Raw genomic sequence first — 12,062 nt, forward strand, 5'->3', positions numbered from 1 at the left:
GCTGGAAATTCCTCCGAGATCATCTCTCCAATGCTCACATACACTGAAATCCAAAGGGGTCTTAGTTTGCTTAAAATCTTATACACAGCTAGTCATATTGGCTCCTACGCTGGTTGGATTTTTACTCCAGAGCTTTTTACATGACCCAGTGTGACCACCTAGCCAAAAATTTATTTATGATTTTTCACAGGTGGTAATTGAAAGCCTGTGTTTAGAGGGGATAAGGGGAGACTGGGAAATGGTGCCACCTGCAATTGAGAAGGAACCCTGTGGAAACACTGGAGGCTTTATGTCTGCAGTGGGGTGTGAGTGTCCAGTGCAAGTGGAATGCTATTAAAGGAAACATGCCTATAATGCTTCTTGTGAAATACACATTTCACAATGTTTATTTTTAGTATAATACAATGGGGCTAGCTTCCTATCTTTGCCACTTTTTTTTTTAATCCGTCCTTTATTTTGGAAAAAAGTCATTTACAGAAATATGAAAGTATGAGAGAGTAACTTAACACTCTTGGTATTGATTCTTGCCCTCTCTATTGGCCTTTACTGCTATAATTCCCCATACATACAGGACATATCCTTGTTAGGGTCATTCTAGTGGAGCAAGTTGATTATTGGTCTTAAGTACCTCTCCACAAAGATATTCTTTGACCATTCCTCAAACTTCCTATAGAATATTTTTTTAAAAAGAACAACTTAGGTTTCTGAAATTAATTGTGAGAATTGATGATGCAATATCTCAGCAGATCTCTTTCTCTGAGATTCTCTCATCCAAATAGTCTCCCAAACCCAATAGAGAGTTATACTGGGCACGTTTTAGGTACCAAACACCTCTCACTGCACACAGCTTCCTCTTTTGAAATGCCTTTTATTTCCTACTTGTCTAAATGTGCTTATTCTTTAAAATATACTCACTGCCACATCTCTTATTAGAAACATTTATTGAATATAAGAAATGGATTATCTGGATATCTAGAGCCCCAAGGTCATGACTACAAGTCTAATATGTAAGAACAGAGTATGATTTCTCTCTTTACTTTTTCCTTTCTACTTACACCATGGAATTTAGGTAGAGGCTCATTAGAATTTTTGGAAATTAATTTTTTCTGTCTTTAAAATGTTGTATCAGAAGCTTAGGAAATGATCAAGGAATAGCTTTGTGATTTGGTCTATCTGAAAGTTATGGTGAATAATCAACCTGTTATCTCTAGGAAAATGACCCTGAGGTGCACTCTATATGGGATCTTACCTCAGTGAAGTCTAAAGGAAATACTCAGTATGTTCTCATTCTCTTATGTCTTGCAGTACATTTAGTATATAAATGGATCCAGAGGTTTCGGTAAATATTTGCTCATTGACTTTACTTTCTCAGCTCCCCACATTGATATGACAGAGTGTGATAACTCTAGCCAATTATAATTCCCTCTGGCATACATTATTAGAATGGAAGCCAAGTGGCTAAAGTTCTTGTCCAAAGTCTAACATGTTATGGACGTATAAAATTGCACAAAACAATTTATCTCTCTAAAAATAAGTTTATTTTCAGTTAGTCCAAAAATAGTAAGTTTTGCTCTGCTCATCTTCAGAAGCTTTAGTGAAAAAAGCCTTAAATAAAATGGCCTTGATATTCTCAGGCTTTGTAATTTATTTCAGATACAATCATTATAATATTGCCATTAGTGCTTATTATATTTTTTGGATTGTCATCCTTAGTTTAATATTTTATGATATTCTACTTCATTTCTATCATTTTTTTCTTACATCTCACTTAAGTTTTATACATGTTAATTGTAGACAAGTACATATGACATCTTTTGTGTTGTTTCATGTGCTGCCACAATAAGTCAGAATGCTCAACAAATATTATTACTTGCATGTGTTTGAATCTATCATGAGATGGCACTGGGAATAGAGCTATGGGTTTCTTATGTGAAAATAAGAGTGGTAGAATAAGCAAGTGATTCAAATTTTCAGTTGAATTTTATGTAATGGGAGAAAAATAGATGAGTAATCTATACAACTGTGGAAGACAATATTGTCGGGGGAAGGTAGAGAAAAGGCTTTTTATGTGTTTGGGGAAGCCATCTGCAATCATTGCCTCCCCATCCAGAGGTCAGAAAATGCGATTATGGAAGTGACAGCCTTGCCATCCCTATTTATTAATCTCAACAATACCCACAATCATCAGGAGAGACAGGCAGAGGAAAGCACTCTGAATTTGAGACACAGGAAAGCAGTTTTCATCGGAGCGGGGCTTCCCAATAAGTCAACCCTTTTCTTCTCTTCCTGAAAGGGTCACAGGCTCAACCGGCTGTGCTGATTGTCTCATTGACAGCCCCAGTTGACCGGCAAATGACTGAAATTTTTGTACAGCTTGGTGACCACAGATGCCTTAACCACCCTCCTTGTCAAACTCAGACTCAGCTGCCAGCTCAGAGAGCTAGAGGAGCATCACTATATTGGCACCTCTCCAGACCCCAAGACCTCATTGCCTGCTACCCTCTCTCACCTCCTCTACCAGGCAAACAAAAAGGTTAATGGTTAATGATGTTTAGCTTGCTTGCTCTGCTAAAGAATGGGGGTAGGGGATGCATATATTTTAATCCAGAAATCAGTATCATCGGTTTCATAAAGATAAAGCGTGGTAGCTTGCATAAGAAAGAGGCGGCATGATAGTGCACCTCTAGACTTGAAAGCCAGACTTGAGATTTACATTCTAGCTTTAAAACTAGCTCACAATGTGCTGTTGGAAAAATCTAACTCCTGTTAATCTTAGTTATTTTCTTTGTTGAAAATGACATTTAAGGACAAATAATCTCTAATTTCCCTATGATCTCACCAAAAAATCCTTTAAGATTTAAAAACAGAATTTTTGCACAGTGAATTTCTATGGAAGAAATGATTTTAATACACTAATTTAAAGATAACTTTCTAGAAACTATCATCTTAAATAGTCCATTCCATTGAAAAATATTTGAATATGTTATTTAACAACTAATGAACAAACTAGCCAACAACCAAAAAATATTATTCAGCACCCATTATGTGTTTGCCATTTTCTGTTTCTATTTTTTATCAAGATTAATCAGATTAATATGTAGGAAACCATTTAAAGTTAGGTAATTAAACTGTGTGGCAGCCTTGAGAATTTTCTCTCTTCATTACGCCAATCTCCAACCCTAAAGATTAACTGTAACTGACCAAGGATCCTGGTTGCTGCACTCAGAAATTTATGTATGCCCTGCTGAGACCACACCTCAGCAGGACAAGGCTGACCTGTTCCCGGAAGACTAAAGCCCTTCTGGTAGTCAGCACTGGCTTGAGTATTCCCAGTGGCTTGATGAGTTTCATTGGTTATCATCACAGTATAGGATACTTCCCTCTACCCCGATGTTTATTCCATCTCTTCTACATGTGGAATCAGCTATGAATTTGGTTTTATAACCCTCACAGATTTTCTTGGCTCTCTTCCTATCATCCCTCATGCAGGCATTTCCAGCAAAATCCTTGAACAACAAAATCTTCCCTTGACATCTGCTTTTTGGATTTCGCTATTAGCCATAAATAATATGAACTAAAAATTGTGTAAGTCCTTTACATAAATGAACAAATCAATAAGCCATTAAGTGGCATCTGAGAATGGTAAAGATTATGTCTGGCTTCAATTTTCAGGCTTATCAACTGCTGGGTATATCATCTAGCCTAATAATTTATCCTCTCTATGCCTCAATTTTCTTCACTTTAGAAAGGAGATAATCATTTTTCTTATATTTAGAACATTGGAGCCTACAAATTAAGTTAGTATAGGTTTATCTGTTAGAACAATGCTTATTATATACATTGTATTCTTTTTTCAGCTTGATTGAGGTATAATTGACAAATGTATACCTTGGATAATAATTCTCACAGTCAAGCTAATTAACATGTATATCACCTCACAGTTACCTTTTTGTATATGTGGTAAGAATGCTTAAAATAGACTGCCTTAAAAATTTTCAAGTATACTACACACTACTATTAACTGTATTTACCATGCTGTATGTTACATCTCTAGAACTTACTCATCTTATATTGAAAGTTTATGCATTTTGACCAATATCTCCACATTTCCCCTACTACCAGCTACTTCCAAAAATTATTACATTGTTTCTCGTAGTTTAACATTTTATAGATTCCACATATAGAATCAAATAGTATTTCTTTTTCTCTGTCTGGCTTATTCCACTTTGCATAATGTCCTCCAAGTTTTTCCAAATTGTCACAAATGATAGGATTTCCTTATTTTTGAGGTAAAATACATTCCATTATATTTATACAGGATAATTAATTCATACATTCATATGTTGATAGACACTTGCTTTGTTTCCATGTCTCAGCTATTACGGATAATGCTGCAATGAACATGGGAATGCAGGTATCTCTTCAAGATATAGACTTCAATTTATTTGCTTATATATTATATGATAGTTCTATTTTTCACCATTTGAGGAAACTCCATACTGCTTTTTGTAGTAATTGTAATAATTGTAAAATTACTTTTTGTAATAATTGTATCAACTTACATTCACAAAAGCAATGTGTGTGTTCCCTTCACTTCACATCCTCATCAACATTTATTCTCTCATCTTTTTGATAGTAGCTATCTTAATAGGATGATTGATATCTCATTGTGGTTCTGACTTGCATTTCTCTGCTGATTAATGACGTTGAGCACCTTTCCATATTTACTTATTGGCAACTTGCATGTCATCATTAAAAAAATATTTGTTCCAGTCCCTTGCCAATTTTAAAATCATGTTATTTAGGTTGTTTGTTTGTTTTGGGGACTTTTAAGTATTTTTTCTATTGAGTTGGATGACTTTTTGTATATTTTCAATATTGGCCTCTTATCAAATATATGGTTTGCAAATATTTTCTCCTATTCCATAGGTTGCCTTTTCATTTTGTTGGTTGTTTTCTTTGCGGTGCAGAAGCTCTTTAGTTTGACATAGTCCTAGTTGTTTAATTTTGCTTTTATTGCCTGTGCTTTGGGTATTATAGCTAAAAATGTATTGCCAAGACCAATGTCAAGGCACCTATTCCATATATATATATTTTAGGAGTTTTACAATAACAAGGCTTATGTTTAAATCTGTAATTAATTTTTAGTTTATTTTGTGTGTGGTGTAAGATGAAGATCCACTTTTACTATTTTACATGTGGATATCCAGTCTTCTCAGCACCATTTATTAAAGAGACAATCATTTTCCCATTATTATTCTTGACAGTTTTCTTAAAGATTAGTTGAATAGATATTTGAAAATTTATGTCTGAGGACTCTATTGTATTCTACTAATCTATGAGTCTACTATTATGCCAATACCATGCTGTTTTGATTATGACTGCTTTGTAATATAGTTTAAAATTAGGAATTGTGATGCTTCAGCTTTGTTCTTTTTCACCATGACTTGGGCAATTTGAGAGAGTCTTTTGTGATTCCATAAAATTTTAGGATTGTTTTCCCCATTTCTTAAAAAAAAAAAAGACAATATTGAAAGAACCACAATAAGCATGTGAATCTTTCACCCACAACGAAGGTATCCAGTTTCTCTCATCGGAACTGACTAGGAGGCTTGTGTGACCCACGAAGAGGAAGGAAGAGCGGTGTGATATAATGACCCACCTGGGAGCCACACAGGACAAGGGAGCTTCTACCCCCAGCCAAGGGAGGTGGTAAGTGAGTGTGCTACCCAGCAGAGGAAACCATGCTTTTTCCACAGAACTGTGAAACCCATTGCTCAGAAGATCCCAAACGTAAACTCATGCCATGGGGGGCTAGCATCCCAAGCCAGGAACCATACAAATTCTGAACAGCCTCTCAGATGGAATCTGCTTAAGCCTACCAAGCACCTGGGGAGAGGGGTGACAAGCACCACAGCGGCCACTGCCTGCTGTCTAAGTGGTTTGAGCTCCTTGGGGGAGGGGCAGAAGCCAGCACTGGAACTCACAACTGCCAAACACAGTATATTTTGTTTTTTTCCATACTCAATCTTATTGAGAATTTTGAGGAAGATAAATGGTAAAGATGATGTTAGAGACCTTTTAATAATAAAACTTGATACATAAAAATTAAATATTAGAGTCCATGTCTTCAATTATCAACTTTGGTAATATAATTCTTCATTGAGGTTACATAAATTTTGATCATATAATTTGGTAATATAATTCTACAGTGAGAATTAAGAAAGATTGAAGTGCTAAAATTATTACTGAGTTATTTTATATGTCCTATAAATAACTTCTTGGTCCTTATCCCTTTGATTTTAACCAATTTAGGGCCTAATATGGTTTCTTCCTGTCCCCATTAAAATCTCATGTTGAATTATAATCCTCAGTGTTGACAGTAGGCCTTGTGGGAGGTGATTGGATCATAGAGGTGGTTTCTAATGGTTTAGCACCAGACACCTAGTGCTTTTTTGTAAGTGAGTTCTCATGAAATCTGGTCATTTGGAAGTATGTAGCACCTCCCGCTTTGCTCTCTTCCTCCTGATCCAGACATGTAGGATGTGCCAGCTTCCCCTTTGCCTTCCACTGTGAATGTAAGTTTCCTGAGGCCTTCCCAACCATGTGTAACTGTGAGTCAATGAAACCGTCCTTCTTTATAAATTGTCCAGTCTCATGTACATCTTTATACAAGTATGAAAACAGACTAATACAGAAATCTGGTCATAGAGAAGTGGGACTATGCTATAAAAATACCTGAAAATGTGAAAACAACTTTGGAACTGGTAATGGGCAGACGTTGGAACAGTTTGGAGGTCTCAGAAGAAGACAGGAAGATGAGGAAAGGCTTGGATTTTCCTAGAGATTTGTTAAATGGTTTTGCCCAAAATACTAATAGTGATATAAACAGAGATGGCCAGGCTGATGAGATCTCAAATGCAGATGAGAAACTTATTAGAAACTGGAGCAAAGGTGCTATGCTTTAGTAAAGAGACCGGAGGCATTGTGCCCCTACTCTAGAGATCTGTGGAACTTTGACTTTAAGAGAGATGATTTAAGGTATCTGGCAGAAGGAAATTTTAAGCAGCAAAGTGTTCAAGATATGACCTGATGGCTTCTAAAAGCCTATGCTCATTTGCATAAACAAAGAAATGACCTGAAACTAGAACTTATATTTAAAAGGAAAGCAGAGTATAAAAGTTTGGAAAATTTGCAGCCCAGCCATGCAGTAGAAAAGAAAAACTCATTTTCTAGGGAGGAATTCAAGAAGGCTATAGAAAAATGCATATAGAGAGAAGAACAGAAGAACTCGTTAATAGCTAAGACAATTAAAAAAAAATGCCTCCAGGACATTCCAGAGACCTTTATGGCAGTCCCTCCCATTACAGACCCAGAGGCATAGGAGGGCAAAATGGTTTCCTCTGCCAGGCTCAGGGCCCCACTATTCTGTGCAGCCTGAAGACATGTTGCCTTGCATCCCATATTGCAGATAAAAGCTCAAAAGTAGATAAAGAAGTCACCTTGAGAACAATGAGGATATAAACCAGGGCATTAACCTCACTGTATAAGTTTCTGGAAGGCAAACATTGCATCTTATGTACTTTATTTTTCTTCACTTATCTCAATATGTGAAGACAACACATTTAGATAGGTATGTAAACTTAAAGTACTAGACAAATCATTAGCTAAAACATAATGATTAATTATAATCACTAACTTAAAACATTTTAGTTAATACTTAATCAATGTGCTCCAGTTCCAGTTTTGGCTAAAAGGGGCCAAAGTACATCTTGGGTCATTGCTTCAGTGGATGTAAGCCCCAATTGGTGGCTTCCATATGGTATTGGGCCAGCAGGTGCACAGTTGAGACTTGGGAACTACTGCCTAGATTTAGGAGGATGTAAGGAAACACCTACAGGTCCAAGCATAAGTCTGCTGCAGGTGTGGAGCCCTCATGGAGAACCTCTACTAGGATAGTAAGGGAATCTCTACCAAGACAGCGAGAAATAATGTGGGGGTGGTGCCCCCACACAGAGTCCCCACTGGGACACTGCCTAGTGGAGCTATGAAAAGAGAGCCACTGTTTTCCAGATCCTAGAATTGTAGATTCACCTACAGCTTACATTGTATACCTAGAAGAGCCACAGACACTCAATGCCAGCTCTTGAGAGCAGCCATAGGAGTTGAGCCCTGAAGAGCCACAGGGGCAGCACTGTACAAGGGAGACCACTCCTTGCATCACTGTGATCTGGATGTGAGACAGGGAGCCAAAGGAGATTATTTTGGACCTTTCAGATTTAATGATTGCTGTGCTGGGTTTTGGACTTGCATGGGGCCTGTAGCCCTTTTATTTTGGCCTATTTCTCCCTTTTGGAAAGGGAATAATTACCCAATGCCTGTACCCCCAGTGTATCTTAGAACTAACTTGTTTTTGATTTTATAGGCTCATAGGTGGAAGGGACTTGCCTTGTTTCAGATGGAACTTTGGGCTTAGATTTTTGAGTTAATGCTGCAATGAGTTTAGATTTTGGGGGTCAACTTAATGAAAAGAGATTTGCACTTTCCTTTTGGTGTAACTAGAGAGAAGACAAAGGCTCTGTATTAGTCCATTCTCATATTGCTATAAGGAACCACCTGAGAATGACTAATGTATAAAGAAAAGAGGTTTAATTGGCTCATGGTTTATTGTTCATTTATTTACTACAGTTTCTTCAAAAAGTTGCAGTGAGTATATATGTATAAAAACCTTTAACAAGTAAAAGGCTCATACAAGTACTTAATCAACAGAAGCTAATTTTATCATTAATGGCACACTGATTAAGTATTAAATAAAATGTTTAAGAAGTTAGTAATTATAACTAATCACTAAGTTTTAGCTAATGATTAGCCTTGTACTTTAAGTTTATGTACTTCTCTAAATATGTTGTCTTAATATGTTGAGATAAGTGAAGAAAATTAAAGTAAATAAGATGCAGTGTTTTCCTTCCAAAAAACATATACAGTGAGGTTAATGCCCAGGTTTATATCCTTATTTTCTTCAGGGTAACTTTTTTATCTGCTTTAGAGCCTTTGCCACTTCACATATTAATTCATTTATAACACGTCTGTTGAGTCTTTTCTATCAGCTAAGTACTATTGTAAATGTTGAGATACAACATTACATGAAAAAGATAAGTTGGATAACATTTAGTGAGCAGTATCTGTAAGTCAGGATGTAAATGTGATAAATTCTTTAAATCAGTACAGCAAACTTACAAGGTAAGTTTTTATATTGTCATTCAAAGTTGCCAAATGAAGTAACAATGCAAATTGTGTCAAATAGTCAAAGGATACAAAGTAATGTTAGAGATGGGTCTGGAATTGAAGAATATCCGATTCAAAAGCCTGCATTCTCCTGAGAGATTCTCTTTGCCCTTGAAGAGGACACAAGAAATTTGATAGAGCACATGTGAATCTGATGGGCAGTTTGAAGCCTTCAGATGAGGTAACTAGAAGACCAAAAAAGTTTCTCCAATTAACCAGTATTTCATAGGAATGATGGAGTATAGCTTTGTAAAAGTGAGATGAGTAGTAAGATGTCCATCATCGTAGGTTCCACTTTCTCTATGAAAACTTTCCTCTTCATGTAGATAATGGACAGTCTTGTTTTTACATATGAACTTCTGTAGATTTCCTAGTACTTAAGATCAGACATTGCATGTTCAAGTATATATTTTATCAGTTCATTAAAATTACAGTTATTTTAAGACAGAGACTATCCTGAGTGCTTTGTATAGATTTGAATTCAAGAAAGGGTCCCAGTAAATATATTAAAGTAGTAGTTCAATAGGATTGTCATCATAAATTATTTACTGGGCACCTACTATCTTCCATGTACACAAAAATATTTATAAGATACTCTTCTATTCTTATCACCATTGCAGTTCTGTTTTTTCTTCACGAAGAGAATAGTAATCCATTAAACAGCACGCACCCTTGTCAGTTTTGATATTTCCTACCTTTCACTCTGCTCAGTCCACATTCAAACTTCACATGGAGTTCAAGTACTAAAAAGCAAGGGTAGTGTGGAGTCTTTCCAGTAATCAGAATGTGACTGGAATTGAAGGCTTTTTCAGAGATCTATATTTAAAATCTGTTTTATTCATTCAACAGCAGCAATTTCTTTAACAGCTACAGTTATAATTCAGAGGTTTGGGACAGAGAGAATTGATCTCAATAAATGTTTTATTCTTTTACCAGTAATTCTCTTAAGTGGGCTTCAGTGAATTACATTTGTTATGCAGCTATTACCAGGGATAGTATCAAAATAACTGGGGTCTTAGCCAAAGAATTTCTTAACAGTGGTAAAGGGTTGTAGCTCTTTTGAGAGAGGTAGTTCTCTATCCCAGTACTGGGGATAATAACCATAGCATAGCATTTGCCTTTATGTAAAACCAGGAATTTGAGCCTCACACTATATAAATTAAAGGTCTTAATAGAAACTGTGGGAATTTTTCTTGGAAAATTTGAGGAGGAGCAGTTTTGTGATTTTTTTCCCCCACTGCAGTAGCAATTTTAGTATCACATGATACAATCCATCATGAACTGTACTGTAGCTGTATGTTCTACTAATCTTTCCATCAAACCATATTCTGCCGAATGGCAATGAATGCTTCCTACAAGAGATAAGATTGGTCCTGGGTGTTCAAAATTAAACAAAAATTTCCACTTAGAGAGGAAAAAAAAGAGAACATCACTCAAAAGAGCTATGGCAGTTAAGATTACAGCTCTAAGTGAAATGTTTGACTAATGAAGAAAGTTTTAACAGAAATTGAAGACAAAGTATAGATATTATTTTTAAATGGAAAATTTATAGGAGAGAAAAAACAAAATTATTAACAACATAAAAATATGTTTAAACTCATCACTAATGAAACAATGAAAAAGTTTAAAAATTACATATCACTTAATGTCAACTAAATTGAAAAATGTTAGCAGATAAGTGGGAATACACTAAAAGTCGTAAGCCTCTGGCAAGAGGAAAGAGTTGTAGCCATTATGGAGGAATACAACAGATTTTATTAATTTAAATATATTTATAGCCTCCTTTCATCATGAAGAAAATACTGGCATTACATTAAACTTTCTCACAAGAATTGGAGACCAAAGCAATAAATAACTGTTTGAAAGCATGAAAGATCAACAGAAGATCTAATACTCAAGCAGCTAAGATTCTAGAAAGAGGAGCAAACTCTGAGTTGAGTTCAATATTCTACATACAACTCCCACATCATCCACTTGCTGACTGTGTTGCACATGTCTGTGGTGAGATCACACACACACAAAGAAAAAAAACACGGTAACTTTTAAAGAACTGAAAAGCTATATAGATTTTTTTTTCAGTGAAATAATACAAGAATGATAACAAGACCCTAGGTTTTATTTGCAACTTTGGAAAAAACATGAACTACTAATAATGGCAAGCTAGAATAAGACTATGCATAGACATTATCTCCTGCACAGAGAAAAAGTCAACCTTTCCTGAAATAACACTGGAATACAGTTTGCAAGGGCAGAAGGAAAATAATGGCCCAAGTAAAATGCCATACCCAGTGAAAATAAGCTTCAACAATGAAGGCAAAGTAAAGATTGATTAAAATCTCTTTTTAATGCAGATCTTTACAAAAATAAATACCTCATCAGAGGGGATTCTTCTGACAGAAGAATCAAGATTCTAGAGGAAAGTAGGCTAGTGCTCAAAAACATGGTAAATAAATAAAAGGGTAGCCATAGGAGTTAATCTAAATAAATATTAACTGTTTAAAACAATAATATTTACATCTCCTGGGGTTTGAGATATATGTTAATTTATAAAACTAACAATAGTAGAAAAATAAAGGAAAAAGAAAGCCAGAAGTCTAAAGTCAGATACTATTTAGGGTATGGTAAATATATTAATTTAAAGTAATCTCTAATGAATTTGACAATGTATGTTTTAGTATCCAGGGTAACTATTTAAAGAAAAAGGAAAAGTAGCATCATTATCCTTAAGTTGCAGATTAATGGTGGTAGAGGGAGATTACAATAAAATCTGAAGTTTA

Source organism: Saimiri boliviensis, chromosome 13 (assembly GCF_048565385.1).
Source record: "Saimiri boliviensis isolate mSaiBol1 chromosome 13, mSaiBol1.pri, whole genome shotgun sequence".
Lineage (NCBI taxonomy): Eukaryota > Metazoa > Chordata > Mammalia > Primates > Cebidae > Saimiri > Saimiri boliviensis.